This window comes from Taeniopygia guttata, chromosome 1A (assembly GCF_048771995.1).
Source record: "Taeniopygia guttata chromosome 1A, bTaeGut7.mat, whole genome shotgun sequence".
Taxonomy (NCBI): domain Eukaryota; kingdom Metazoa; phylum Chordata; class Aves; order Passeriformes; family Estrildidae; genus Taeniopygia; species Taeniopygia guttata.
The window spans coordinates 24893316-24920282 of record NC_133025.1 but is presented as its reverse complement, the minus strand read 5'-3'; the positions used below and the strand labels follow the sequence as shown (position 1 = coordinate 24920282).

Below are 26967 nucleotides of genomic sequence, written 5' to 3'. Positions count from 1 at the left end.
ATAGCTTTAATAGATCGTTGCCTGGGAACTTAAATCAAGGCTTATGTCCAATGCCAGTATTAAGGTAAAGTCTCCCGAAAGCAGCCATGTCCCTTGTGTAGGTCTAAGATATTATGAACCAGTTTTGGTCATAATTTTCTTGGTGGGAATGTTGACAATAGTGCTCAGTACAGACCTCTGATGGAGAAAGAAACAACATCCCAGTTTGAAAGATATATAGAAAATACTAAAAGATAATATTTACACTGATTAAATACATCTTGCATGACTTGGTTGCAAATCTAAAAAGAAATTATTGAAACATACTGTATTACTTACTACAATATATTCTATTTCTGCTCCTCCTTTTGCTTAATAATTTTTAAAATTTTGTACATTTATGTGGAATGTTTTAATATAAAAAATACTTAAGTCCTTCTGTTAGTTATGACCTTGTTGCAGTTTTTACCCAGGGAACCAGATCTTGTTGTCAAAAGGCACTGGAGACAGTTCACTGAGTTGGAGCTTTAGAGAATATAGCATGAAAACAGCTGTAACACCATTCTGGGTGTTGATACAGAGGTTTTTCTACTCTATGCTTACCTAGTGCTAAGATGTATATTGGAGATAACCTTACCTTCACTTCTTCATTTAGAGACAAGAAAAATTGTTGAACTTTAGGCTCCATGAACACCAGCAGTCCCTATGTGTTGAGATTTTGTGCAGAGTCTGAAAATGCAGTATAAAGATGGATATGAGCATTATTATACAATTTCCAGCATTTCTGCAGAGGAAAGTGATAGACAAAATGCTCATCACAAATTCTTGATTAAATAAGTTCTCTCATAATGAGGCTTTGAATTAGTGACTGGGTACATCTCTGCTTAGAATAATATTTTGTATTACAGGGTCATAATCATTTTTAGGCAATACATATTTTTCTGTTATGTTCAAAGTAACATAAATAGCAAAAGCATACTTTTCTAAGTTGGTTAGATTTTGATTGGATGAGACATCATTCTTTATTATGTATAAGCAACATACATATGAAAGTAGAAAGCTAATAAAAATTTACTATTTTAATTTTGGTTGGATATTTAAAATATCTGAACAGAATACTTCCTAGTCATAGACATCTATAATATTGGATTTGAATATGTAAAAGAATGAAAGTTCAACACTTTGTCTAGGATGCTCAGTCTGAGACTAATATATGATCAACATAATTAGTCTTTTATTGTTCTTGTAGAAAAACAAATTCATTAAAGGTTGTTGGAAAAGTGTAAAACTTGGAAGTAGTTTCCACCTAGGCAAATTTAAGATTTGATTATCTTAAAAGTCTACAACTGGAGGATTAGAGGTGTAGGACTGTCTCATAGTTGACAGCCCATCAACTAGCGAATGCTTTAATGACACTTCGGTAAATAACAAATAAGTTTTAAAAATCCCCATGACCTTACAGGTTTTTCAGATCTTGAGGGAAAAAAACGTGTAATATTAAACCTTGATTTTACTTTTGGCAGGTTCTACAAGGGAGGTGGAAAGTGTCTGTTAAAAAGGAATAGTTCAACTGAAACAAATTCCTCTTAATTTTGTCTCTAAGTGAGCCGCACTGTGAAAGGACATGAAACATGAATGCACTGCCTAAGAGGTTTACATTAAAAGATAAGGTACAGTCTGAGGGTAACTATTAACATCTCCATTGTACAGAAAATACTCAGAATGGTAAAAGGCTGCTGTTCAAGAAACAAGAAGTAAAACACAACTTTAGTGTTTTTTAAAGGTTCTCTGTAGATATCTAAATTTTTCATGTGTGTCTTTGTCGCTTTGTTAAGAGTGTTATTAGAGCTTCTTGAAGAAACTGCAAGTTATTCAGGTGTATGAAGTCATCTGCAGCACAAATATGTGAGAAGAGATGAAAATGCCCTTCATTAGGGATTTTATTAATTAATATATTCTGATTTTAATAATGATGCTTCAATTTAGCAGGAGACATTTTCTTATAACAAGGTGATTTGTGTTTGTTTGAGGATCAAACTTCCAGGAAAAAAGTTTTAAGTAGTCAAATTTGCTTGAAACATTGCATGTTTGCAGATGTAATTTTTCCACATGGGGGCTTGGATAGGGGCTTACTCCTAAATTCATGAAATGGAATGGTAAAGTAATCCACATTAATTTCAATGGACATTAGGTCAGGCCTTATGTACAGATGGAGATAATTGCCAACTGGAACTAGAAAATACGAACATTGAGTTAACCATTATGTCATTTGCCTTTATATATCTAGGCTCCTGGGCTGGACTTCTGAAAAATATTGACAAGGATTTTCTTGATTGACAATGATACCTTCATGTTGTGATAGGCAAAAAAGAAAGCTTTATTATATATTCTGGTTAACATCCTAAATGCTGATCCCTCTTTTGGGGTAGAGGATGAGTTGAGTGATCTCTCCAGATCATCATAGTTGTTTTCTATTTTAATTGTATAAGTGTAGTTTATACAATTATAAATGTTTAGGGATGTTGAAGGGATTTAAATGCACTCATTATACTCTTTATTCTTCATTCATTCATTCGTCTCTTTTTTACATACTTTGCTGGCAAAATATCCTTAAATTCTTTCATTAAGCTGGCAGTTTAAGTGAAAAAATCAAAGTCAAAATCTGGATTTCTGCAGCAAATTGTTATCCTCTAGTGTAATATACTATAAAGTATAATTACAGATGGAGTTCTACTACGAGAAAGTTATGGCTACAGAGCAGACTTTGTTGGTACACCGGACTGAGCCCACTGACTTAAAAGAAGTCCATATAAATTTAAAATGTTGCACTTGAGATGTGAAATGCAGACCACAAACTAGCATTTCTTGAAACTATTAATTCAAAAATATTAATACAGTTAAATTAATTAAAATTGCAGAAATATATCAAAATGTACGTACATAATTTTATGGTTTACTTCACTGAGCTGAATATGGAAGTTGAACCAAAAATCACTATTCAGAACAAAGATGTTTTGTTTTCTTTTACAAAATATTAGTGTACTTTTGATTGCTGAAATTTTGTGGGAGCCCCATGGAAGTACAGAGATTTGGGACTGAAAATTTCTGTTTCACTACTCTTCACAAAATGGTGTAAATGTCTGCTGAAAGAGATCTGTGAAATAGTATCAAGGCCTGGGCAAAAAGGGCTTAGAAGAGATAGTAAAAGTAATTTCCTGATTCAAGTGAAGTCTTTTTTCTCTTTATTTTCTCTCCTTCCACTAGACCAATATGTGACTGAAGACCCGAACGAGGATTAATCTCAGATAGTGTTGTAGATCTATATCTGAATGATATGATATGATATGATATGATATGATATATATGATATGATACAATCTGATTGATATGATATGCTGATATGCATGTTGGGAGTCCATGGAAACAAATAGGCACTTTTGGGTAAAATTTATCTGACCTGTTCTAGAGGAATTGTAGCTCAGAGATGACTGCTTCTCCCACTAACTGTGAAGAGAGTCTTGGGTCAAAGGAGTATGAGAAGTTATATTTCACTATTTGGGCTTTTTTTTTTTTTTTTTAATGGCCAGCTGGGCTTGTGACCTAAACCCATTTCTTTTTTCATAGAAGAGATCTGGTTTTTGTGTTAGAAAAGAGTGTAAGAACCATGTGTCAGAAGGCTGGAAGGCTGCTACTCCAGTGCCTTTAGTACAGTGATTAGAAGGGCGGTAGGTCACCTTCCCTGCCTCTCCACTAATAAATGGATAGCTGGATTGCCGAGCTACATTACATCTGGGGATTTTCTTTAGTCAGACTAGCTAAGAAAGGCTACTACTATATGTATCCTGGTCATGCAACACTCCTCTGGCAAGGGAGACTTGGGGGTCAACTCTTGGCAAACCATATGGCAGGATTTCCATATGAAATATTTGCCCTTCTTATATTTTCTTTCCAATTTGAAACTTTCCATGGGGTGAATTTTCAGACTAATTCTGGCTGCAAATACATTTCAATGAATTTGGTCCAGTATTCTACTTCTTATCCCAGTCCCAAAGGGAAAAATGTTATCCAAAATAACCAAGATAAATGAAACGTTAGGCCTTGATTAGGACATGAAAAAGGGCTGAATTCAGCCAACATAAATGGTTTTATTTTGAACATTGATTGTTTTGTACAAATATTCTGTTCAAGTAAAGCAACTCATAGAAATAAAACTGAATATGCTTACTCGAAACTTATTTGATGGAAAAAGCAAGAATTTTTAAAAATAACTTTATTTTATGCTTGATAGACAATGTTTTGACTTTTCATTGGACAACCAGAATATTTTCATGAAAATTTTTCTCTAGAGGGATAAGCAACATTTCCCACTTGTATGTAAAATTCTATTTTCTAAATAAGATAGCAGCCATTACACAGCTTATAAAAGAATAGTTTTATTCTTCTCTCACCCACTGCAGATTTCACCCTTGGAAAAGTAAATAGTTTATTACATTATGTTAATTTAGATTAATCAGATTATTTTACAGTAAAATCTGTAGAACACATCACCAATCTCAATTGCACCTTCTGATTTTCACAAAGTTGTAATAAATTTGTGGTTATTATTTCTCTCAGGAAAAGAATTCTCTGGTATCCCCAGCTTACCAGCAGGCTGTGAATGTAGCACACATGCTGATGGCTCCAGGTGATACTTCTGGTCTGTGTTGCTGCTGAGGGCTCTTCTCCCATCTCCTTGGCCCATTGGGCCGTGTTTGCCCCGATCTGAGGAGCAGGATGAAGGTCTTTGGAGGCCCTGTGCTGTTCAAGTCAAGGAGTCTTTTTAGCACAAACTCATCAGTAAAGGGCCTACTGTACTGCAGCACAGAACAAGTGGGCTGTGAAAAACTCACAAATTCCATTGGCCTCAGGGAGGAAGGGAAAAGGCAGATCTATAGCATCAGAATGAAGGACACACTGGAAATACACAAAAGACACACTTCAAGAAATATGAACACCAGGGAGAAAGTAACCATGGATTGCAGTCTTTTGGATATGACTCAGGCAGATAATACAAGATATCCTGTGTAGTACATGATTTATTGTGGTAAATATGTATTTTAATATAGAGATTATAAAGGCAAAAAATGTGTTTTCTGACATTTTCTGACATTGGTTTAGTTTTTTGGATTTTTTTTCTGTTGGATCGCAGCAATATTGCTCTTTTCTTTAAAGACAGATAATAATCACTAATGCATATATTTTTTTAAACAAAACTGAAGTACATATCAAATCTAATTACACAAGAAAACTAAAAACTTTGTGTAGTATTTTGACCATGAGGATAGGGTTTGTGGGAACTGTCTATTGTCAAAATGTGCAAGCAACCACAATTGTTCAAAAAAGCCTTTGAATAAAAATTCTATAGATAATGCTTTAAATTTTTAAATAGTTTGGGGTGTTTTTTTCTGTGATAGATCTATTCTTTTTGATGTTAGTGATAACATACTTTCCATCGATCTGTCTCCCCAATGACCCGCTGAAGTTTGGTGGTATATCTATTAAAAACATTGCTTAAGTTCATCTTCATTGTTTTTTCTACATGAAGTGATTCCTTCACAAATTATCCAGTATTGAGAGGGAGTAGGAAAAAAAAAACCCTGTGTCTGTAAGAAATATTTTCCACTGGTCTTGAAATAGCAGTAAAGAATGTTCTATTTATTCTTCCAAAGCCAATATTTATCTGTTTGGATATTTTTTTATTTTCCTCTCTCTATTCATAGTATTTTTCAAATTTTGCTCATTTCCTTTAAAGTAATTCTATGCTTTCTTGTGTTAGATATTTGTCTCTTCCAGTGAATGCTATATTATAGGTGATAATGGGATGTGTAACTGTGAAAAAAGAGAATTTCTTTTTATCACCATCATTTACATTTTCACACTGTAATCTATTTTTTCAGTGAATTCTTATGGGAATGATGCACCTATGAAATTACATTATTCTTCTAAAAGTTAAAATAGTCTGAATTAGTTTTTACTGAAATCAATAAACAGTTCAGGATAAATTTATACAATCACCAAATGAAAAAAATCTTTGTTGCATTTTTATTGTATATTTAATTAAGATACTGTAAGTCATAGGACTCCAAATCTCTTTTGGAAAAATGTTTTAAAATTCAAAATACATTACAAATTGCTTCATTTTGCATTGTTTATTCAGAATACACAACCACTTACTATGTGATATTCAGATAGATTTTTGAGTGCTGTACTCAGATTTATACAAGGTGGATATATTTATTGTATTGCACAAGAAAAATCCCATTGCAGGTTAATCAAGACTGGAAATAACGTAAAGATTCATTGCAAAAAAAAAAAAAAAAAAAAAAAAAAAAAAAAAGTGATTTTCCGCTGTAATTTAACCATGAATATTTACATTTTAAATTATATTTATGTAGATTGAATAGCTGTTCTATAAAATCCTCTTGAACAGATGTATTGCTATAGAAAAATTATAAAATGGTAGTTACAGACTATGTATAGTTGATATTTCTTAGAATTTATGATTATTTGAAAAAAAAATAAAAACCAACCAAACATAAAATGCACACATAAGAAGCCTTTCGTATTATAAGCATTGTAATAACTACATTCTAGAAATTCGGAAATTCAGTCTCAAGCAGTTCTATAACTCATCCTATTCAAGCCTAATACAGCACAATGCAATTTTTACAGTGCCCTTTGTGCCAGTATCCTGGAGCACTTTAAAATGAATAAAGTTAAAATTAGCAATGTAGCATTCAATTTCCTAAAGGAGTTACTTTAGAAAAACTAAGTAAAATCAATGCCTTAAATGTTTGGATGTAAAACCTCGCCAATTGAAGCTCTTTTTATTCCAAGTAGCAAAGTATTCCAGATCTCCTGAAGAAAATGTCTGAAGGCTCTATAGGCTTAGGATATCAAAAAAGTACTTAAGAATTATGAAACCATCATCTATCAATCTCTGAGTGCATACTGATAGGCATGGAAAGTAAATGTAATGTCTAAGTAGAGCTGTATAGATGTCTCTGTATCAAATAGTAAGCTAGTAGTTTATTTGCATTTCTATCACACATTTCACCTGAACATCTCAAGCCAGGCCCTCTGTTAATTCCAGCAGAGCAATATAAAACACGTGAAAAAAAAAACCCAGTAGCATGCTGGAAAAAGGAGTTTTGTATGAGCAGCAGGTGAGGTGCAACCCTCCAATAGACTACAGGGTTAATTGCACAGCAGGGGGCATTACTTGTGTAATGGGTCTCTTCATAAGGGATTTTATTGAACTATAGTTTTGAAGATGACTATTGCACATCCTGTATTTACATATGGAACCATCATTTGCAAGAAACAGTCCTGTAGAAAGTTGGCAATTGCAGTTGTAGCAACAAGCAGTATAGAATCAATGCCTGTGTTCTTTCCTCTCTCTGGAGAAAGTACTCAGTATAAACCAGAATTCCAAGATGGAAAAAAAGGAATCTACAATAATATGAGATCCTGATAAGTAAGCAGAACTCCTGCTATTTCTGCTCACCAGCTTAATTTCATCAAAATAAATAAATAAACTTGTTTTCAAAGCAGACAAAATTGTAAAATCACCTTTTATAGTTTATCTTGATAGTGTTTTGAGAGACATGAAACAGGAGTGCAATAGTTCCATATATGTGTCAGGAGCTTGAACTGCTCATGGTGCTCAGGATGAGGAGTATGGTCATAAATGAGTCCTCTAATCAGTAATCTGAATATTCTTCACCTTGACTGACTGCTGGTGGGCAGGAAAGCAAAATCTGCAATGGGTGTCTGCTAACACAATTCATTCAGTCACCTGTGTTGTAAGGCAACATGGGAAGCAAGATGTAGGATGTGTGGTCACCTGCAACTTCTCTTTCTAGCTATAGTTTGCCCTATTTTTATATCCTCTTTTGAGTTTCCTTTCTCTTGTCTTCCCTATTGCTACAATTCACTCTATAGCAAACCACTAACTTCCTTACTTGACTATCTGTCTCTGATTTCCATTGTGATAATCATTCACCAGGAGGGCAGCCTAATTTACTGGATCTGCTTTGAGCAGAAAGTTAAACCAGATGACTTCTGGAGCTTCCTTCTAACCCACGTGGTTTTGTCATTCTACAATTAATGCTGAGTTAGGTTGTCTTTTCCTTATATGACTTCTGCTTTAATTTAGTATTGTAATAGGCCCAGGTGCTGCTTAGTTATTTAAAAATGTTGTTGTCATTGTTCCCCATGTCTTTAAATTATCTGTTTCTGAATTCAGTGAGTAAATGGAAGCAGTTTATGTAAGATTGGAGTTTTATTGGAGTTTCCACATCTTTCTTTCTCTCTCTCTAGTGATACCTGCACTGATTTGATCCATGATAACATGAACTGCCAAAAAGACATTTTTGCAGGCTCTGCATCCAGCTGTGGCTTAGAAGGATGCATCTATTTTGAATATTTTTGCTTTCATGAGAAGCTTTTCCTAATTTCCTGTGTGATGAAAGACTACTAAAATCTAGGCAGTCTGAAAAGAAAGATAGGAAACCCTTTACTGATGGGTCTTTGCCACAGAGGTGGCAGGAGGACATGGGAGAAAAAGAAGGGAGAGAAAGACATTCAGAATGTAGAGAAAGGTGTTGTCTTTGCATTGGAAAGAAATAGTGTGTTGGGACATTGTATTGTGTCATGAGAAATGAAAAAATACATTGGTGCTGGAAAAATTAGAGATGCAGAAATTAGGATCTACAGGTGTAACAGGAGCCTGTGGGTGAGCTCAGGCTGTCGAAGTTCGCAGCACTGCTGTGTGATTTTCTGCTGTGTGACTCAAGCCTGTACATTTCTGAAGTACAAGAAGGTGTTTGAATTTCTTTTGTCTTATTTGGAATGACCAGAAAAGAACAAAGGAAACAGCTAACAGAAAAGCAGCAGCCACCATGGAAAAAAGAGGGTTTTAAAGAGAGGTCGTAAATAGAAGGCAGAAGCAGAAAGAAGCAGAAGGAAAGTACAATACTATTCCTCCCTACCTTCCTTGCGCAGTTAGGCTCTTTAGGAAGGTGGCCTGGAGGAGGAAGGAGCAAACATAGTTTATTGCAGAGATTGTCTCTAATGAATATCTAGTTCCTCATCACCAGCCTTCCCTCTCAGGGTACTTTGATACCGTGGGGGTTTTTTTAAAGTTTATATGTCAGGTTAAAGTAACACAAATGTTAGCTTGTAAGTTTCTGCTACATCTAGCAGAAGCAAACGTACTAGCTTAACAAGAGAGTAAGCATGGTCACTTTAAACTTCCGTCCTAACTAGGGACTCCAGTTCTTGTTTTAGATTTTAGACTTTTTCCTATTCTATCAATTCACAGTGTGTCATCTTTACAATGCAAACCCTCTGTCACCTGTTCCATATCATTGATGTTTAAGGTGGTTTTGTCAGGTTGTTTGCATTTTGGCTCACAAGAAGAGGCTATTTACACTTATCTGTATAGGCAATGATGCAGACTACTCACAGGAAGAAAGGATTGAGAGGTGAAAAAAGTTATGAATACTTTCAGGAAAGTGGGCTTTCAAAACTGATGTATTTGCTGACAGGAAGAATTTTCTGACATTGTCAAAAGATTTCTTTTCTTCCCGATTCTTGAGTTTTCTTTATTGATTGCTGCTCTTTTGCATAGTTCACCCCTTTGTCTGAATCACTTGTAAAACAGTGTCATGTTTGCATGGCATGGTGGCCATGTGTGCTCCCACCCTTGAAAGATGTGCACATACTCTGTCCCCTTTGTCCAGAATGTCACGGTAATGCAGGTCAGAAAATAAAGCTCCTCTTAACTCCTCTTAACTAAGAGGATAGCTCTTAACTAAGAGGATAGCTCAGTCATTATCTCTTCTGGCTTTGATGGGATTTAAAACTGGCTAAACATTAAGTGCAACCTTTATATTTTCCAAAGTCGAGAAATCAAGAATGAAAACGAAGAAAACCATTTCAAATTCTAAATGCCATAAACAATTAAACTGTTTTCCAAGAAACAAGAACTGGATAATTAATTCCTTGATGAGCTATTGTGTGCTTACTAGGAAGGTAGAGGTTGAAGAACAATGATAGAAAACTATGAAGTACTTGACAGATGCTTTTAAAGTAATAATAATAGCTATAATGTAAGATTGTATATTGCTCAGGGACGTTTACTGAACTACCAGGTATTCATTTGGCTATAGGCAAACACAGATCAATGGCAACTGACTGAAAAGGAGAAGGGCTAATATTTTTTTTTTCTCAGCATCTCTTCTAAAATAAGTCTCTTTAAATTTGTGACACAGTCGGTCATGTGCATCATATTATGGCAGGTTACATCACATGATTTTATGTAGCCTGCTGGTAACATCACTTTGCATTATACATTTAAAGAAATACCACTCCTTTTCACGTAGGGTAGAAGACAGTAATCAACTGACAAGTATTCTCCTGCTACCCATGAGAAAAAGCCAAGTATCAGATCTAATACTTTCCACCCCCAACAAATAATTTTCTGTAAATGCTTGTGCATGACAGAATGCCAGCAGATAGTGGGTATTTCACAGCTGGTGACTCTCTTATTGTTTAACTGTGATGTCTGCATCTTATCACACTGTGCAAATTATTTAGCAACTGCCATATTATTTATAGGTATGAATTGCACAAATTAATATCATAAATAATTCATTTTTTTGCTGTGAATTAACATTCTGCCACAGTTAAAAATCTAATTTTTTTGAAACAGTATCAATTGCTATGGGCATGTCATGATTTTTCAAGCCAGTGGATTTTGAAAAGCAAGTTGCAGTGAAAAGAATTATAATGGTTTTTTTCTTTAACTTTACACACCACTAGAAAAAAGCTTTCAGTACTGCCATGGTAGTACTGAAGGAAGAATTATGTCATGTTCAGGCATTTACAGGAAGAGTTAAAACATTGGATTTCATCCTAACAGTATGTCAGTCTGTCATGATGTGACACCAATTTGTAAACAAAAACTAACTTAAATGAGTAATGATCCATTTATATAACTGAAACAAAAAAAGAATAACATTCTTTTTCTTTCCCCAGTAAGACATAAGATTGTCATTGTGGACCTAACAGAAAGACAGTCGCAAGTTTGTTTGCTAGTAGACTCCTAGGGAGCTGAACACAAAAATCCAATAAATAATTAGCTCTCCTGTGACAGGCTTCTGAATTACTGTGATACATTAATTGGACAAAATTAGCATGAATTAAGGCAAATAAGTATAACATGTAATTTATTACTTACTAAGCACGGTGCTGCAGTGGAAGCCTCAGATTTCCCTTAAGATTGCTTTAACAGCTATAATGCATTCCTTAATTTACTCTGTGGAAAATCAATTTTTTCAGAGTTCATTAAGCACCAATATGTTACAATGCAAGTCCCTAGAGCACAGAACTACAATACGTTATGCAAATTCATACCAGTGTGTTACCAATATGTAAATAGCAATAATACTATTTCAGCTTTCTATTGATAGACATGCTGAAAAGGATAATGCTTAAAACTTCTTCAACTCTTTTGACTTATTTCTGATATTTATCACTACTCCTTTTAAATGTCATTCCTTAGGAGAGCTATTCCTTTAAAAAATCTTTTTCACTTAACATTTCATTAATAAGAGTATTCTGAAGTCTCTGTTTGCCAAACAAGTGGCAGATAAAGCTTTATAACATGTTCATGAGCATCACGCCTTCCACAATGAGAACTCAATATTTTTAGTAGATGCGTAAATGGACAATGCTGATTGATAGCTATGACAGATATATACCATACAATAAATGAAAGAGAAGGTATTCTTAAACTAAAAGCTCTATAAATACATACTTTTATTTAAAACTTTTCCTTTCCTTGTTTTTAGCACAAAAAATGAAAATAAAATCACATACAGTATTAATTCTTGAACTTTAACCCAGAGGTAGCTGAACACCACACAGATGTTCTCTACCCCCTCCCTTCCTTCACTGAGCACAATGTCATATAGTCTGAAATATCCCTTTGGCCACTTTGGGTCATCTGTCCCAGCTGGGTCCCCTTCCAGCTTCTTGTGCCCCTCAGCCTCCTTACTGATGAGGTGATGTGAGAAGCAGATTAGTCCTTGCTTTAGTGTAAATACTGCTTAGCAAGAACTAGAACTTCCGTGTGTTATCGACATTATTCTCATTCTAAATCCAAAACACAGCACTGTGCCAGCTACTAGGAAGCAAATTAAATCCATACCAGCTGAAACCAGGACACCAGACAGTAAAATGTGAGCCACTGGCATTAAGAAAATTAAGTCCCAGATTGTTCGATATTCACCTAATAATATGACAGACTCCAAAGCTATCCCAATAATGGCCTCCAGAGCTCTTTGGGGAGACAGATGTCACCAGTGAAAAGATGATTTCCATGTCTTGGCACTCTGCAATTGTCAGACTGAGGGAGGGAAAAGGAGAGAAGGATTCTGCTAGTGGGGAAGGATCCTTTGTGGAAGGAGGAGCCATGTCTCACTCCTGTAATTTTCCCTTTTATCAGATTTGTTTTGAATAAAATAATTTCTGCCTAAATCTCACTCTGAGAAGCAAGGAATGGCTTTGTCATAACCCATAAATACCTGCATTTAAGTCCACACTTTGGCCCTTATCTGTAAAAATAAGGACTGGGTCAAAACAGTTGGCTTGAACAGTTTGGACCTGTGAAGGCAGGATGGGCTTTTGAGTATATAAAACTATCCTTTGCATTCTGGTGAGACTGGTAGAAGAGCAAGACATTTGGTCATGATGATGATGACCATCAGATGAATGAGCAATTTGCAGCCTCAGATGAATTAGCAATTGATAAAACTATTGGGACTGTAACTACTTCAGAATTTAGCCCACAGAACACTTGTTCAAAGATTTTTCATTGTTGTCTAGGTCTAATGAACCATAAAAAGTTTAATTTGTCAGGACCTCCTTGTTTATGAAAAGAATGAAGTAGGACTTTTATGTAATATTGTTTACTATCCTGTTTGTAATGTTTCTTACTAAAATACAGGAAATACTCTACTATAGATTAATATTATTGTGTTAAAAATGCCCACTAATACACCAAGGCCCATTAATATACATTCAGGACTTTCCTCAGTTCAGCATTTCATATACTCTGATTATGGTACCCCATGCTTTGTAACTATAATCAGACAGATGACTGATACTCTCCACATGCCCACCCATTGAAGAGCACTACTGTATTCTTCAGGAGACAGATAAAGCAAAACCAATGCATCCTTGATGTTTTCAGTTTGTATCTACTCTGGAACCATTTTAAAAATAAATATCTATTTGAACCTGAGCATATATTAGAGATTAACTCAGTCTGCAAATTAAGATTTGATTCAGGCTTAAATATCACCCCTTAACATGCTTGCCATTCAACATATTTCAGTGCTAGCACTTGATGCTATAGTTTGGGACATGGAAAATGGATCCCTCTGGAACTGAGCTAGATACCCGCAGACTCTGACCCTCTAAGGATAGAAGGGGTATGGAGGAATAAGAAAGTATTTACCTTTAGTTTATGTTAATGACAACTTAAAGTAAGGAGCAGATAGCAATAACTCCTCCATCTATGCAGAGATTTTATACATAACAAGTATTTTTATGTTTTGTATTTGTACTTTCACAATCCCTGTTATTATCCAAAATAGTATTATATATGTTCTGGTGAGAAACCACTTTTCAAATAGCCAAAGTAAGCGAGCATTTTTGAATTCAGATTAGTGGATTTGTATTTTCTATGGATGATTAAATAGCATGCTTAAAAGTAGTGCCTCAGAGAACCTTAAAGAATCTGGAACGAGTATGAAAGGTGCAAAAACTGTGGAAATTCTATTATCCTTATTGTCCATGTAAACTGAGTAGCAGAAAACACCTGCAGAGAAATTTGGGGTTCATAAAGGCCATATATAAACACACACACATATATATATAGATATAGATATGTGTGTGTATATATATGTATATATACATATATGTACATATATGCACGCATTTACCTGTATATATATTTTAATATTTATATATATTATTTAATATATATATATATTTCACTTTTAAACTGATGAATGATAATACTACAAGACAATTTAAAAAGAAGCCTGATTAAGTAAAATCTATGGTTAATAAAGAATATACAAGATAGCTTTTTCTGATCTGAAAAAACATGGGGGTTTAGTTGTGATTTTTCCTTTTAAACCAGAACCTCCCAAATGCACAGGAGACATGTGCTTACAGATAGCATGCCAAAGAGCAGCAGCTGCAGAGTTTGCTGGTTCCCAGCCAGACCAAGTTACAGCTGTAGAAGTGTGTGAGTTTAAACTTCTGAGTGCTTCTCTCGTCTTGCTGCTGAACTTCACCACTCAAGGCTCCTGGAGGCCTGCCCTGACTCACTACTGTGTGCTGAGGAGTGAAGCACTAATGTTTGTGACATCTTCTGATTGGGTTTGGAAGTTCATTTTAACACATTGCATAAGGGCAGCAGTGGCTCAAAAATAATATGTGTCAAGGATTATTACTGCTGTACTGACTATGAATCTGTGCAGTCTTCCACATTTTACTTACAATGCTCCAATTAATGCTAGAAATATTTCTGTCAAAACCAGGTTTCAGATGTCATGGTGTTTTTCTATTCTGTTCATTCTTAACTACGTCCATATTCTTGTTTAGAGTTTAGAGTGAAAGCATTTTTTTTTATCTGTAATTTTTTACCTGTAATTTATCATGTGGAAATGATAAAAAAAAAGTACAGATAAAATACTGAAAATGTACCTAATTTTATACAATTAAAAACCTTTTAATTACCAAATACTATGAATTTATAAAGTAATCAAATTAATTATTCAGAAGAATTTGTCCCTAACTCTAGGTATTAATAGGTCAGGTGTTGGTTTCTATCATCACTAATGACTTAATGCTAAAAAGTAGTCAGTTTGACTATCTTTCTAATCATATACTAATCTAATCTGTCATCTTCCATCTTTCAGAATATTGAAAGCTACTAGAACGGATATTTTCTTATTTATCCACAGTGTGTCTCATAAATAAATTTTTAAAAATGCTACAAATGGTTAGGAAGTAGACTCTACCTATATATCCACAGGTGGATTGCACCTATCTGCACCTATCCACAGACTCTCAATTCTGTATTGTCTTTTGAATTCAAGACTTTTTCTCTTTTAACTACTACAAGCTCAGCCTGGAAAGAAAGGTTAGAGAGAATCTCCTCATTAGCCTCTTTCATTCTTGCAGTTAGCTCTAGTTGATCACTGGGAATAAGCTAAGGAGTAGGTGGGACACAAATATCACTCCTCTGAGTTCTCTGGTCATGAAGATATTTTGCAAAAACCCACTCCTCAGGTCTGGGGCTGGAGCTTCAAGGCAGAACCACACCTAAACTTTTGTGAGGGGCCAAAGTTCAGACACACACCTGATCCTGACCAACTGTAGCCAACCTGGTGTTTTTTTGATCTCTCTTCTAAGTAGTTTCAATCTGTTTGTGTATTGTAGGGTATTTTGGTAGCTGGATAACACATTCTGGATCTCCTGATTGAAGTCAGTTGCATACCTGCTTTTTGTAGCTCTTTAAGTGCTTATGTAATGTTATACCATTAAGTCATTGCCATCTGGGTTAATCAAGCTCCTATTGGTTATAGCAGGTGTGTCAAGAAACTACCAAAATACCAAAATAACTTCTTTTCATGTAATAATAATTTGTCCCTTCTCTTGTGCAACCCAGCTATTTAATAACTAGCTACAGTGATAGGAAATTTGACAGAACTATGCCAGGAATTTCCCAGTGTATTACTTCATGTGGTAATCAAAAGAGGAGTACGAGGTGAAGCACCCCTATTGGCTGTAGAAGGTCTGATTCTTTTTTGCTCCCTGTTGGAATTACAGGTCATTATTTTCCTGCTTTCTTTTAGCATTGAGAGAATAGTGACACATACCTGAATTTATCATTTAATTTTCAATCACATTCTCTCCAAATGTAACAATTCTCTTCTGATCTTTGTTGTTACTAAAATTGCTATAATGTGTCTGCCCATATGTGTGCCTTATGGTCCCTCACTTAAAATGCATCTCTAGGAACAGTTTGCAAACATGTTTGTGTTAAGAGATAAATGTCACCCGCATTCTTCTCAACAAAGCCAAAACAAGTGAGATATAAGGCAGACAATTCAAATGCTACTGAACAGTGGGGGAAGTTGGCTACACACAGGTATGGCAGGGTAATTATCTACCTGCTCGCAATCTGCCCACAGTTGGAATTTGAGTTAATTTTATTTACTCTTTCAAAGAAAAATTGAAGCCCCAAGAATAGATGACTCCCACAAACTTCTCCAAAAAAATAAAGTTTAAATTCTGTTCAGAGTATTCAGTCTTTATTCTGCAGTATATTGCCCTGCATCTTATGTGGTTATGTGGTTATGACCACATACATTTGCAGGAGAAATAACCTGGGTACAGAGGCATCAACCCAATCTCTGAAACTTGACTTTTCTTTTAAGAACTCCACTTAAAGATATTTTGATAGGGATAAATTTTTTTTTTTGCTCTTTGTGAATATTTCTAGTGCCTCACTGTAAATGTAAAGTGCCATTTCATTCATTGTAATCTGCTTGGTAATCTGCTTGGCTTCAATATTAGCAGTCTTCTAACAAAGAACATATATTGTCCCAGATATTATAATGCATTAGATAACCTAGGTTGCCTCTCTTATTTTGTTCCAGTTATCTGTGTTTTCTACTGTTGCATACTGAAAAGATGCATGGAATGAGCTAAGCAAAATGAAAGATTGTTGCTTATTTTTTCACTCTAGTACATGTGTTTGCCATGCAAGTGATATTCTTAAGTTTCCTTGGATTCCACCCTCCAATATTTTCATTGTGCCCTTAGGCCTATGCAATCCTGCTTCTATTCAGCTATTGTCATTAACGTATATTTGGCCATTTTACCTGCTTTACTGATGAATTCAGCCTCCATGCCACAGTTTACCACTGCTATGGAATACTTTTGGCTTGACAAAGCATTAGCATCTCTGCATTTACCTTAGCATTTAGGTATCTCAAGATACCTAAATCTCTGCAAGATTTAGGTATCTTGAGATACCTACAAGAAATCTCTATGTGCAGAGGCAGCTGAAAGTTGTTTTTGCACAAGGATAACACTTAAACTTTTTGTAGTTAGATCTCTGCAAAAATTGTTTTGATTTGCAGGTGATTTTTAAGGAAGAAAGCAAGATGAAAAATATTGTGTAATCATATCCAAACATTTTAAATCTGTAAGACACATACACGCACACACTCTTGCATTTCAACTTTGTGGCTTAATTGTTAGTCATTACCAGGAATGTTTTGGTTTTGAATAAATTTCATTCTGTCACTTGTTCCTCCTGCTCTGACTATTTTTATTTTGGCATACATCCCCATTTGTAACCAATATTTCCTTTTGCCTGCTTGCCCTTCCTGGAGGCTGATATACAGATGGTGGCAAGCTCTAAGGGGGTAGGGAGAATGCTATCTGCTCAACACTATCAATCTCTTTACTCTTTTGTCTTTCAGATCTTGTTCCCCTGTTTCTAATCATTGCCTTTAAGCAATTCTAAAGCTGTTCCTTCTCTTGCATTGTAAATAATTTTGAGCATGGATTTTTGGGTTTGGTGTTCTGTATTCCATTTGTCCCTTTTAGGTAAAACTCTGACACAGAAAATATCTCTAAGGCTGGCAACAAGGTTTGCAAGTTCTAAATGTAGGTTGCTTTCATTCCCTTTTTTTTTTTTTTTTTTTTTTTTTTTGGGGCATTTCTGTTCCAAATAGACTGTCATTACAGAAGTAACTTTAATGCTTCATAAAGCACAAATCCTCTTTGGCTTCTCTGCATGGTCTCCAATATCAAACGTTTCCTTTCTTGTACTTTTGTCCCCAAAAGGTCTTTAAGAATGAGACCTGTCTGGATCCCACATGAATTTCCCTTTTTTCAACACCCATAGTTGGTTAATAACCTGGTCAAGTCTTTCTTTTGTGACTACTGTTTATTTGCTCCCATATATTCTATATATTGATGGGAACCTCAATATAATTCAGGCTGTGCAGCATCTGATTGTAACAGATTGGTTTTCACTCCCAGAAAGCAGCACATCAAAGCAGACACAGATCAATAATACTTTCCCCTTCCTATCCGTGGATAGTGTTGCAGGTTTCTGTTCAACAGCCATAAGAAAATGCCTACAAAAATCCAGATAGTGATCACTAAGTAGCAAATACAGAATCAAACAACTGGCACAGTACCTGGCACATGAAGTATCACTTGAAGAGCAAGTTGTCGGTTCTTAGTAAAAAAAAACTTGAAGTGTGCATCCTTAAGAGCCTTTTTCCCCCCCTTCTCACTTCTTCCCTTTTACTTGGGCTCCTTCACGTGGTGCTATTCTCCCTTTTTATACTGTAGTTCTGATAGTGAATGCTTCCAGTCCCAGCTAGTCATCACAGGATGCAAACGTTAAATGAAAACTTTTTCAATTAAATTTTACATTGGTTGATCAGCCAGAAGTGGGAAATATTTAGGTGAATATGAGTAGTGGGTACCTGGATGGCAATTAGTGTCAACTTCCAATGCCCTGAGGCAGGGACTCAAATATTTCACCTGTGGAGGAGGGGGTCAGGGCTTTTTCATCCATTCTTTTCTTTGCCTTTTAATTCCCTAACTCCCATAATCTGGCAATGTATTATGCAGCACAGACCAGGAAGGTGGGCTGCAGTAAATGCTGCTTTATGGATCAAGCAGTAGGAAGTGCTATACTCTTCCCCCCAGAGACTGAAGGCTTTACATCAATCAGCATACTGACAATGACTGCTTTTGAACTTACCTGTAGTATAGCAGTGTGGAAAATCATTATCCAGCATTCAATTTTTTAAAGAACACACATAATTTGAACACTGAAGCACCATACGGCCATTTTGTCTGACTCTGAGCACCTTTTTGATTCATCGCCTCTCTCTGTGCCACAAGGAGGAGACAGGATGTATTCTTTGCCTTGTGCGTATGGTGGCCAAATCATCTCACATCCTATAATGAAGTGTGAGGAGATTTATGCCATCAACACTGGTGTAAATTAAAATACAGCACAAAATTCTTCAATTCTTGTTAGGCATGAAATTTGAAATGAATTTGAGTATTCTCTAGCATAGAAACTCAATGGATGGCAAATAATAAGTGCTGTTCTGTGGAATAAATTAAAATCTTAATTTTGTTTTGCTATGAATTATGTGATGGGATACGGTCTTGAGAATTATACAAAGGTACAAATATGAAACCTAGCACTTATTAATCAGGATCTTTCACAATACATATTTAGTTGCAGATCCAAGAATGTGCTCTGTCTATGTCTGAATTCATTTCACTGAGGGATCAAGACTGTCATACACAGGATCAATTGCATAGAGAGCTCTGTTTAGCTTCAGATTCCTCATTTGAAATAACTACTGCATGGACTGAAAACAATAGCAAGAATTCAAAGACAATTACACACTTTCCATTGATGAGGGAAAATCCAGCTTGAATCTTCAGAGCAAGTTGACAGCTTCATCTTTGAAGAACAGATTATTTCACAGCTACTCTGTAGAATAGGTTCTCTCTTGCTAGTCACTGGTTCTGTATTCTAGATAATGGGAGTGCTGTGTGTAATCACTCTTGGTCCTCATCCAGACCAAGGAAAAAAAGGTTCTTAATTTCATATATTTTTTGCAGGAGTAGTAATTTAATCTCCTATTTGCTTTTTATTGTTCAATTTCTCTGTATTTCCCTAGTTAATTCAGTACTCAGGTCTTGCCAAGCTTAACTCTTTATTGGTGGACTTGACTGTGAGAAGAGAAGAAATGCTAATGCTTACATTCAAGAAATAATAGACAAGCTGGACACATTTTTCTTTATTAACTTCATTTATTTTTGTAGTTTGAGCTAATAGGGGTTTTTTCAAAAATTTCACTCTAGTGAGAGTCCAAGACTATGCCATCTTCTTAGTATTTTGTGTATCTCTGATCTAAAGATGTACATTAAACAAGCCATTGTTTCTGAGACAAATCTTCTAGTGGCGAATCTTCTACTGACAAATCTTATAGTGGTCTGCATTGTTCTTTTAACTTCACCTAGGCAACTGTTCAGATCAAACTGCAAAGCCTACCTCATTACTGATACTTGCTCCACTCACCTCGTAATTATTTCTTGGTTCCGCTAGAAATAGGAAGGCTGAGGGAAAAAACTGAAAATAAAGGAAAGAAAAGTTGAAATATTTCAGGGTAGTAAGTTGTGAACCATCTGTATCTTAGAAGGTATTTTTTGTTAATTTTTTCATTGTATTTCAATCCTATAGAAATAAGCTTCACAGGCTAAGATTTCCCCAATTCAGAATAGGCTCCTGGAGGAACAATTTCCATACAGTCCTGCAAGTGCCCTTAAGGGTCTGCTACTCAGTGACCCTTCTTTTGACTGAGGAGCCCTGGAAATCGCTCTTTTGCAGTTGTCTGTCAACATTGTTTTGTGTTTCAGCCAGAAAGCATCATCCCAAGGTGACAATAGACTTTGTTTATTTGAAGTCTTCTTTTGTCTTCTTTGAAGTCAGTGGCAGCACTATCTGCCTAAGGATTGCAAGATTTTGCATTCCCAAAGCCTGTGAGCATTACTGAGTTTTAACTGTTTTTATTGCATTAGATCAAAACTCTGATCAAATGTAAACTGCCAGAAAATTTCAGATATGCTTTCTACATGGTATAGAAGACTCCTGGTTGACATGTCAAAGTTAGGTCTTACCTCTTTCTGTTCTCATGGTAATACTTGTACCCCAGAGCTTAATGTGTGCATAGCTGACATCAGTATGTATCCTCTTCTGTCTAAACCTAACAGAATAATTACTGTGGTTTTAGTTAGTGTTTTTCACTTTGTACTCAGTAATGCTGAGACTAAAATAACAGAAATTGGTCAACAAATGCCCGTCTGTAAAATGTGAGACATGATTCTTCCCACCTCATTTTTCTGGAAAGAATACCAACTTTTCCCAAGGCATTTGTATTCTCTGTATGTTGCTCTGTTTGGCTTCATTTGAATGTGTGAGCACTGAAGATGTAGGAAACAGAAGAAAGGCTATTTGAAGCAGGACATCTAATTGTTTCTTGAATGACCTCCAAGGTCTTTGTGGAATGAGATTGTTGTTTTCTGTGTACAGAAGAGCATCCACATTCTATTCATTTATTGTAACTTAATTATAGGATGCATGTAATAATTTGGAGACAGTCAATGAATTTGCCTCTCATGCAAGCCATCACAGGACTCTGGGAAACAGATGCACATGTTCATTTATTGTAAAATACTCAGATTAATTATTTCACCTGATATCTGTACTTGTAAACTGCCAGCTGAAGCTGAGGATGACAATGAGCCACAGATGACATATATTAGGTATGGTCTACCCACTCTACTGAAGGCATTTTGATACTATGTGAGTAGCAGCATTGTAGAATGGTAGGATTAAAGCCCATTTTATGCTTGCCAGTTATTGTGTTCCTCTTTTCCATGCTACATCAAACCATTTTTTTAAAGATTCATTTGGTCACAAATGACAACATATATGCTACAGTATTTATCCACTGCTCCTCTCTGTAATTGTAGCGTAGTGAGAGTAATAAGATGTGTTTGTGTTTTTACTGTAGTTTAATTTCATTTCAGAACTATGTGTTCTCTCATTTGCTATTTTCTGGAAAAAGCATTATTGGCTCCACATTTTTCTGAACTATTAGTAATATAATCTTTCTCTACTAGAAGCAGTCAGGAATGTGTCATTGCTTTCAACAGGTGCTGTCTTGCCTTTGTGCAAAATGACTGTGTTATGGAACAGTGAGCCTGTTGAAGAGCCCTTTTGCTTTCAAGTATCTGTAGTGCTTGAAGTTTGGGCTTGTTGCTAGTTTTCAAATGTTGTTTTATATGTGAATTGCATGAAAGCAGTACATGGTTTATATACTATTTAGTCTGCAAAGAGTATTAAATTTAAGTATCTCTTTAGTGTCTCTTTAAATGCAATTTGATTACTTTTTAAAACTCGAAGTAATATTTAATAACTGTTAGTATTCTTTTAGAGAGTTCTTACCAAGGAAACAGGAGTTCTTACAGCTACATGGATAATTAACTTGAAGCTTGTCTGTCTCTTGGGGAACATCAGATATGTAAATGAGGAACTTAAGTCTGAACAAGACATGCCAGGGAATCACTAAAAGTTTTATTACACTGAAGCATTGGTATTAAAATCCTAAATGTTAAAATATACTATTATAAACCAGTGCATTTTAAAGAGCAAAGATGTGTGGGGATTTTATTAAAATTTACAATATGAAATCATAACAGTATGTAGATTTTTTTTTTTAGGAGATTCAGTGAAATTTTGAAACCTTCAGTAAAAAGCATGGACTGTTATGGAAAAATATATAATAATACTTTCTTTCAGTATCAAAATTTTAAAGAAATAAATGTGCATAATAAGCAATTTTCCCTCTCCCCAGTTCCAGAATTGAAGCTGATTGTACAATCTATCACATAATATGTCATGCCATACTGAGAGCTATCCAGGTAAGGAAACTTTCCACTTATTGCACTGCTCAGAGCAAAACTAAGGCTAATATTAATCAGAAGAATTTTTTAATTCCCTTTCAAAAATTTCTTATTTATTAGCAAATCATTTAAACATTCATCCAATCAAAACATAAGAAACTTAACTGCCAAATCTTTTGCAAAAAAACCACTTTTCCCCAGAATCTGTTAGTGTTCCTATTAACAATGTCATCAGCCTCAGTGTCAGAGGCCAAGTGAATGGAAAGATCGCCTGGCATTCCAATTCTTAAGAGGTGACCTCTTTTCGGACTTAAAGACACAACTGGAATAGAGAACTTCTATGACTTTTGTTACTAAAAATTGTTTCTAGAAATAGAAAGCATCCACTTTAAATGCCATGAATGTAATGTCTCTTGTATATGCAATTCATAAAAAACACATATTCCAGATCTTAGGTAGACTCTTGCATACCACTAAGTTGTTTTCTTTTTGGTGGCCTTCTTAAAATATGTGTCTCCAATGCAAGTGAGCGATGAAAGCATACAAATATTATTTCTTTAGCGGGATTTAGTGATAGTCTGCAACTCTTATTTGAACTAAGCCCAATGCAGGAGCAAAGCAAATGTTCTAGTAGAGAAGTCATCACTCCGATCTACTGATCAAACACCACTGTTTAAATCAGCAATGGATGAAAGATTCAAAATCAAATTAAATGAAATAGGAAAAAAAAAAAAACAAACCCTTCCCAGTTTTTATGTATTGTATTTGTTTCTATCTCATCTTATTTTCCTATCAGGTATTACCTGCATTTAGATCAGTCACCATGTTGAGATTGTAGTTCAGCTTATCTCTACTCCAAATGATGGTTTAAATTTTACTAAAGTTTTCTTAATGTGCTATTTTTCACATTTTTAATTTTTTTCAGTTTGTTGTTATTTATTCCAACTAATAGAGTTCCATTAGATATAAGGCATGTTAATTTAATGTACTAGAGATGTGTTAGGAACTCCTCATATTCAACTGCATTTAAATTCAATGGGAATTCAGACATGTTTGACTGTTCTAGTTTGGACTGAGATTTGGATGAGATTTGCAGATAAGAACATATTGCTAATTTGAGGATGAAGTGTCACTTTCTGATTAGCCCTCTAACACTTCTATTCTAGAATTATTCTGAGAACATTAGGTCCATTTCTGGAAATTATGTGCAATGAGTTTCGGAACCCTTGAAATAAAACATGCAGTGATATCTTATAAATTGTTTCTAATACTGGTAAATTCCAGGCATGCTCTGTATAAAATGGACACAAATTTCTTTGCAGGTTGTGTGAATTTTGCCAGTGGAAATAAATAAAGAAAAACTATTTGTCACAGGAAAATGTATATACTAAAAATATATTTGTATACAGTCAAAATGCAAAATGCAAGAGTCATCATATGTATCATTCATTTAATCTTGTATTCAATTAATTTACACCAACTTTCTCTAAACATGAAGCAGATTGTAGCAATTAAAATAGAAATTAACTCAAGCAACTTATTTATTTTTTATGCACCTTATTTTCAAAGCTGTCAATGAAAAATATTAATAAAATAAAATGTTAGCTATGTGGCTATTAATAATAAAGTAAGAAAAATCAAGTACAGGGCTATACATTAATTTTATGCTTACTGGTATTTTGTAAAATATATTTATGGTACATATTTTCAATCACTTAGGCTGTTCTAATGTAGTGTGACTTAACTGAATATGTTTTTTAAATTTGGTTTTAAAGCTTGTTATTTTTTCTTTCTTTTTTGTGAGAACACACTACCTTTGATTTAATTTTTTTGACACTATGCCCACTGCACAGTAGAAAAAAAAAGTGTAATTGTAGTTTTGTCCTTAACAGCACAGGACAAATAAATGTCAAAATCAAATGGTGGTGTCCCCCAAGGGAAAATATACTTCAGTTATGAAATATTCTTCCCCATCTCCCATTACTATTCCCATGGACACCTAGGTGAAGCTGCCTCAGGACCTAATCAGATACTGATCATTTGCATATAATAAAAAATCATGCAATGAGGTTTTAGCCCATTCTGAGGAAAAGTGCATAATATATCTTTAAAAGGTTCTGTCTTAAAAACTGGTGTTGCTGTGGCTCTGGATGAATGGTTTGAATGGGGCAGGCCTGGTGAGAAATTAACATCTGCTTTTATTGTTGGTGCCTTGTCAGCTTAGCACTACATTTAATAAATCTGTTTGGAGGTGGTGTGGTGCTATTTTTTGATGTATATCTTAAAAAGGCAGTGGTATTGATGAAATTTCAGACTGTCTCAGGAATAATAATAATAAAAATCAAATATAAAAAAGTCATTAAGGCAGTTTGAAGACAAGATGGTTTTAGGGAAAAGGCTCTCCTTAGGCTTTAGTAGCACTCTTAATTACATTATTACTCAGAGCAAGTGAAACCCGTCACTGTTGGTTTATAAATATATTGTGATATCCTTTGCAATATAAAATCCTGAACAGCTTGAAATTGTGGATTGTCCTCAGCTACTGTAATATTCAAGAGACTTGATAATTAATGAAGTTGAATGAAACCTTTTCATGTTATCCCAAAACTAGTGGTAACTAACCAGTTTGGATTTCAGTTCACATTTATTTTTATTAGGAAAATAAATTGTGAGAAAGTTTCTGGGTCAAATAAAAACATAATATATAGACATAAACAGACAGATATGTCTGTTGACTTGTGGACAGACAGACAAATGCTTTCATCTCAACAAATTTTAGATAATTTTCTTATAAGAATACAGACTGACAGGGAGAGTAAGGAAAACTTTTTGAAGTGGTGGAGCTAACATTTTCTCTTTGTTAACTGAGCAATTATTTATTTTCAAGCAGTTTTATTTTAATTTAATTTGGCTTTCTGTGGAAATAGATACAAATTTTAGAAAGATATTTCAAATTATTTCAAAATATTACAACATGTTAGTTGCAATGATACTTAGAGAGAAATTTTAGAGAGAAACTTGAAAGCTCCTTTTTTTCTGCCTTAGTTCTCATTGAGTTTTTTGGGTTTTAAAAATTATTTTAATATCTTAAATGCCATCACTTTCCTGGGACATGTAATGTGTTTTCTGGCCAGATCTAATTCTGAAATGAAGTAATTCTTAACATTGCATCTGCCTGCACATTTTACCCTTGAGAATTTTTTGTGTGAATGGTTTGAGTAGACAGAGTCTGTGTAAATGTACAGGAAAAGAGGTTAATTCTCCTCCCACAAAACCACAAGCTGTGTGTGGTGGGGCCTCTGGAAAAGATGAGATGGGCGCAGTTGCGCTGAGATGAAGAAATGAGTCTATAATATTTCAGCTCTTCTGGGAATCTAATTGCACTCCCTCTCACTTTCTTGTAGCCCATGTGTCATCCTCAGGTGAGCAAATAATCTGCCTTTACTGAGGAGGCTGCTGAGGAGCTCTTCTGAGAGGCAGCTAATGGTTTAGACAGTCCAACTCCTGTCAAGCATTTTGCACTGTGCTTATACACTTGCTCCTCCTTTAGCCCCCTGCTCCCAAGCTGTATCTATCTGAAATAAAGATACAGAATCATATGGAGACTTGGATCTAAAAAAGTTTTACCTACTAAATAAAGTGGTTTTATCTAATAAAGTGGTCCTACTTTCCAGGGACCACTTTTAGTACTAATGGAGCAGAAAGTCTCATCTCCCTTCCTTGTCACTCACTGACTTGCTGCCAGGACAGTGCATCTAGCAACCAAAGGAAAACAGAGAAAGTTGTAAGAGGAAAAGAGGTGGGAGAAGGTCCAGCAATCCTAATTTTCTGCTCCCAGGTGTCTCCTGTGGAAGTGCAAAGACTATCATAAGTGTGTCATGTGTCAGCAGGAAAAGAATGAAGGAAGATTCTGAAGCAGGGGAAAATTGTACGCTAAATTAATGAAGAGGGCATGCACAGAACAATCAAGTGCCTTGTTGTTTCAAGGGTGCATGGCTGTGTGCAGTCATGTTGTAAGCAGGAAATATCTGCAGTCACTTTCACCCTCTAGTTTTGCCCCAGGAAGATCTGGGTGAGCCAAGTGGTTAGGCACTCTTCTTAAGGTTCTTCCAATAGCTTCCCAGCCTGGAAAGAAGAGATGGGAAGAGCTGGCTGATAGCAATACAACAGGCAAGTACACAGCCCATGCACAGCCCTTACTTTCCACCCAGCGTTTGGTACAGATATGCACAGTATTACACAAGCAAATCAAAGACACACCAACTTTTGAGTTTTAGTTGAGCATAAGAGCAAATTTCCTGATAACCCTCTTTTCATTCACAGCTTTCTTTCACTTCGTAT

At 35.2% G+C, this 26967-nt stretch overlaps 1 protein-coding gene across 4 annotated transcripts in view; it reads left to right on the top strand.

Annotated features, from left to right (window-relative positions):
• Positions 1-26967, top strand: part of MDFIC (MyoD family inhibitor domain containing) — a 114905-nt gene that overhangs the window by 71892 nt on the left and 16046 nt on the right. The window contains exons 8-9 of one of the 4 annotated variants that reach the window (XR_012052746.1): positions 1503-1649; positions 22578-23344. The gene's annotated coding sequence lies outside the window, so the exon portion shown is untranslated. Of the gene's footprint in view, positions 1-1502; positions 23345-26967 lie in introns of those variants that run through there. The other 3 variants (XR_012052744.1, XR_012052748.1, XR_012052749.1) reach the window with 3 other exon arrangements.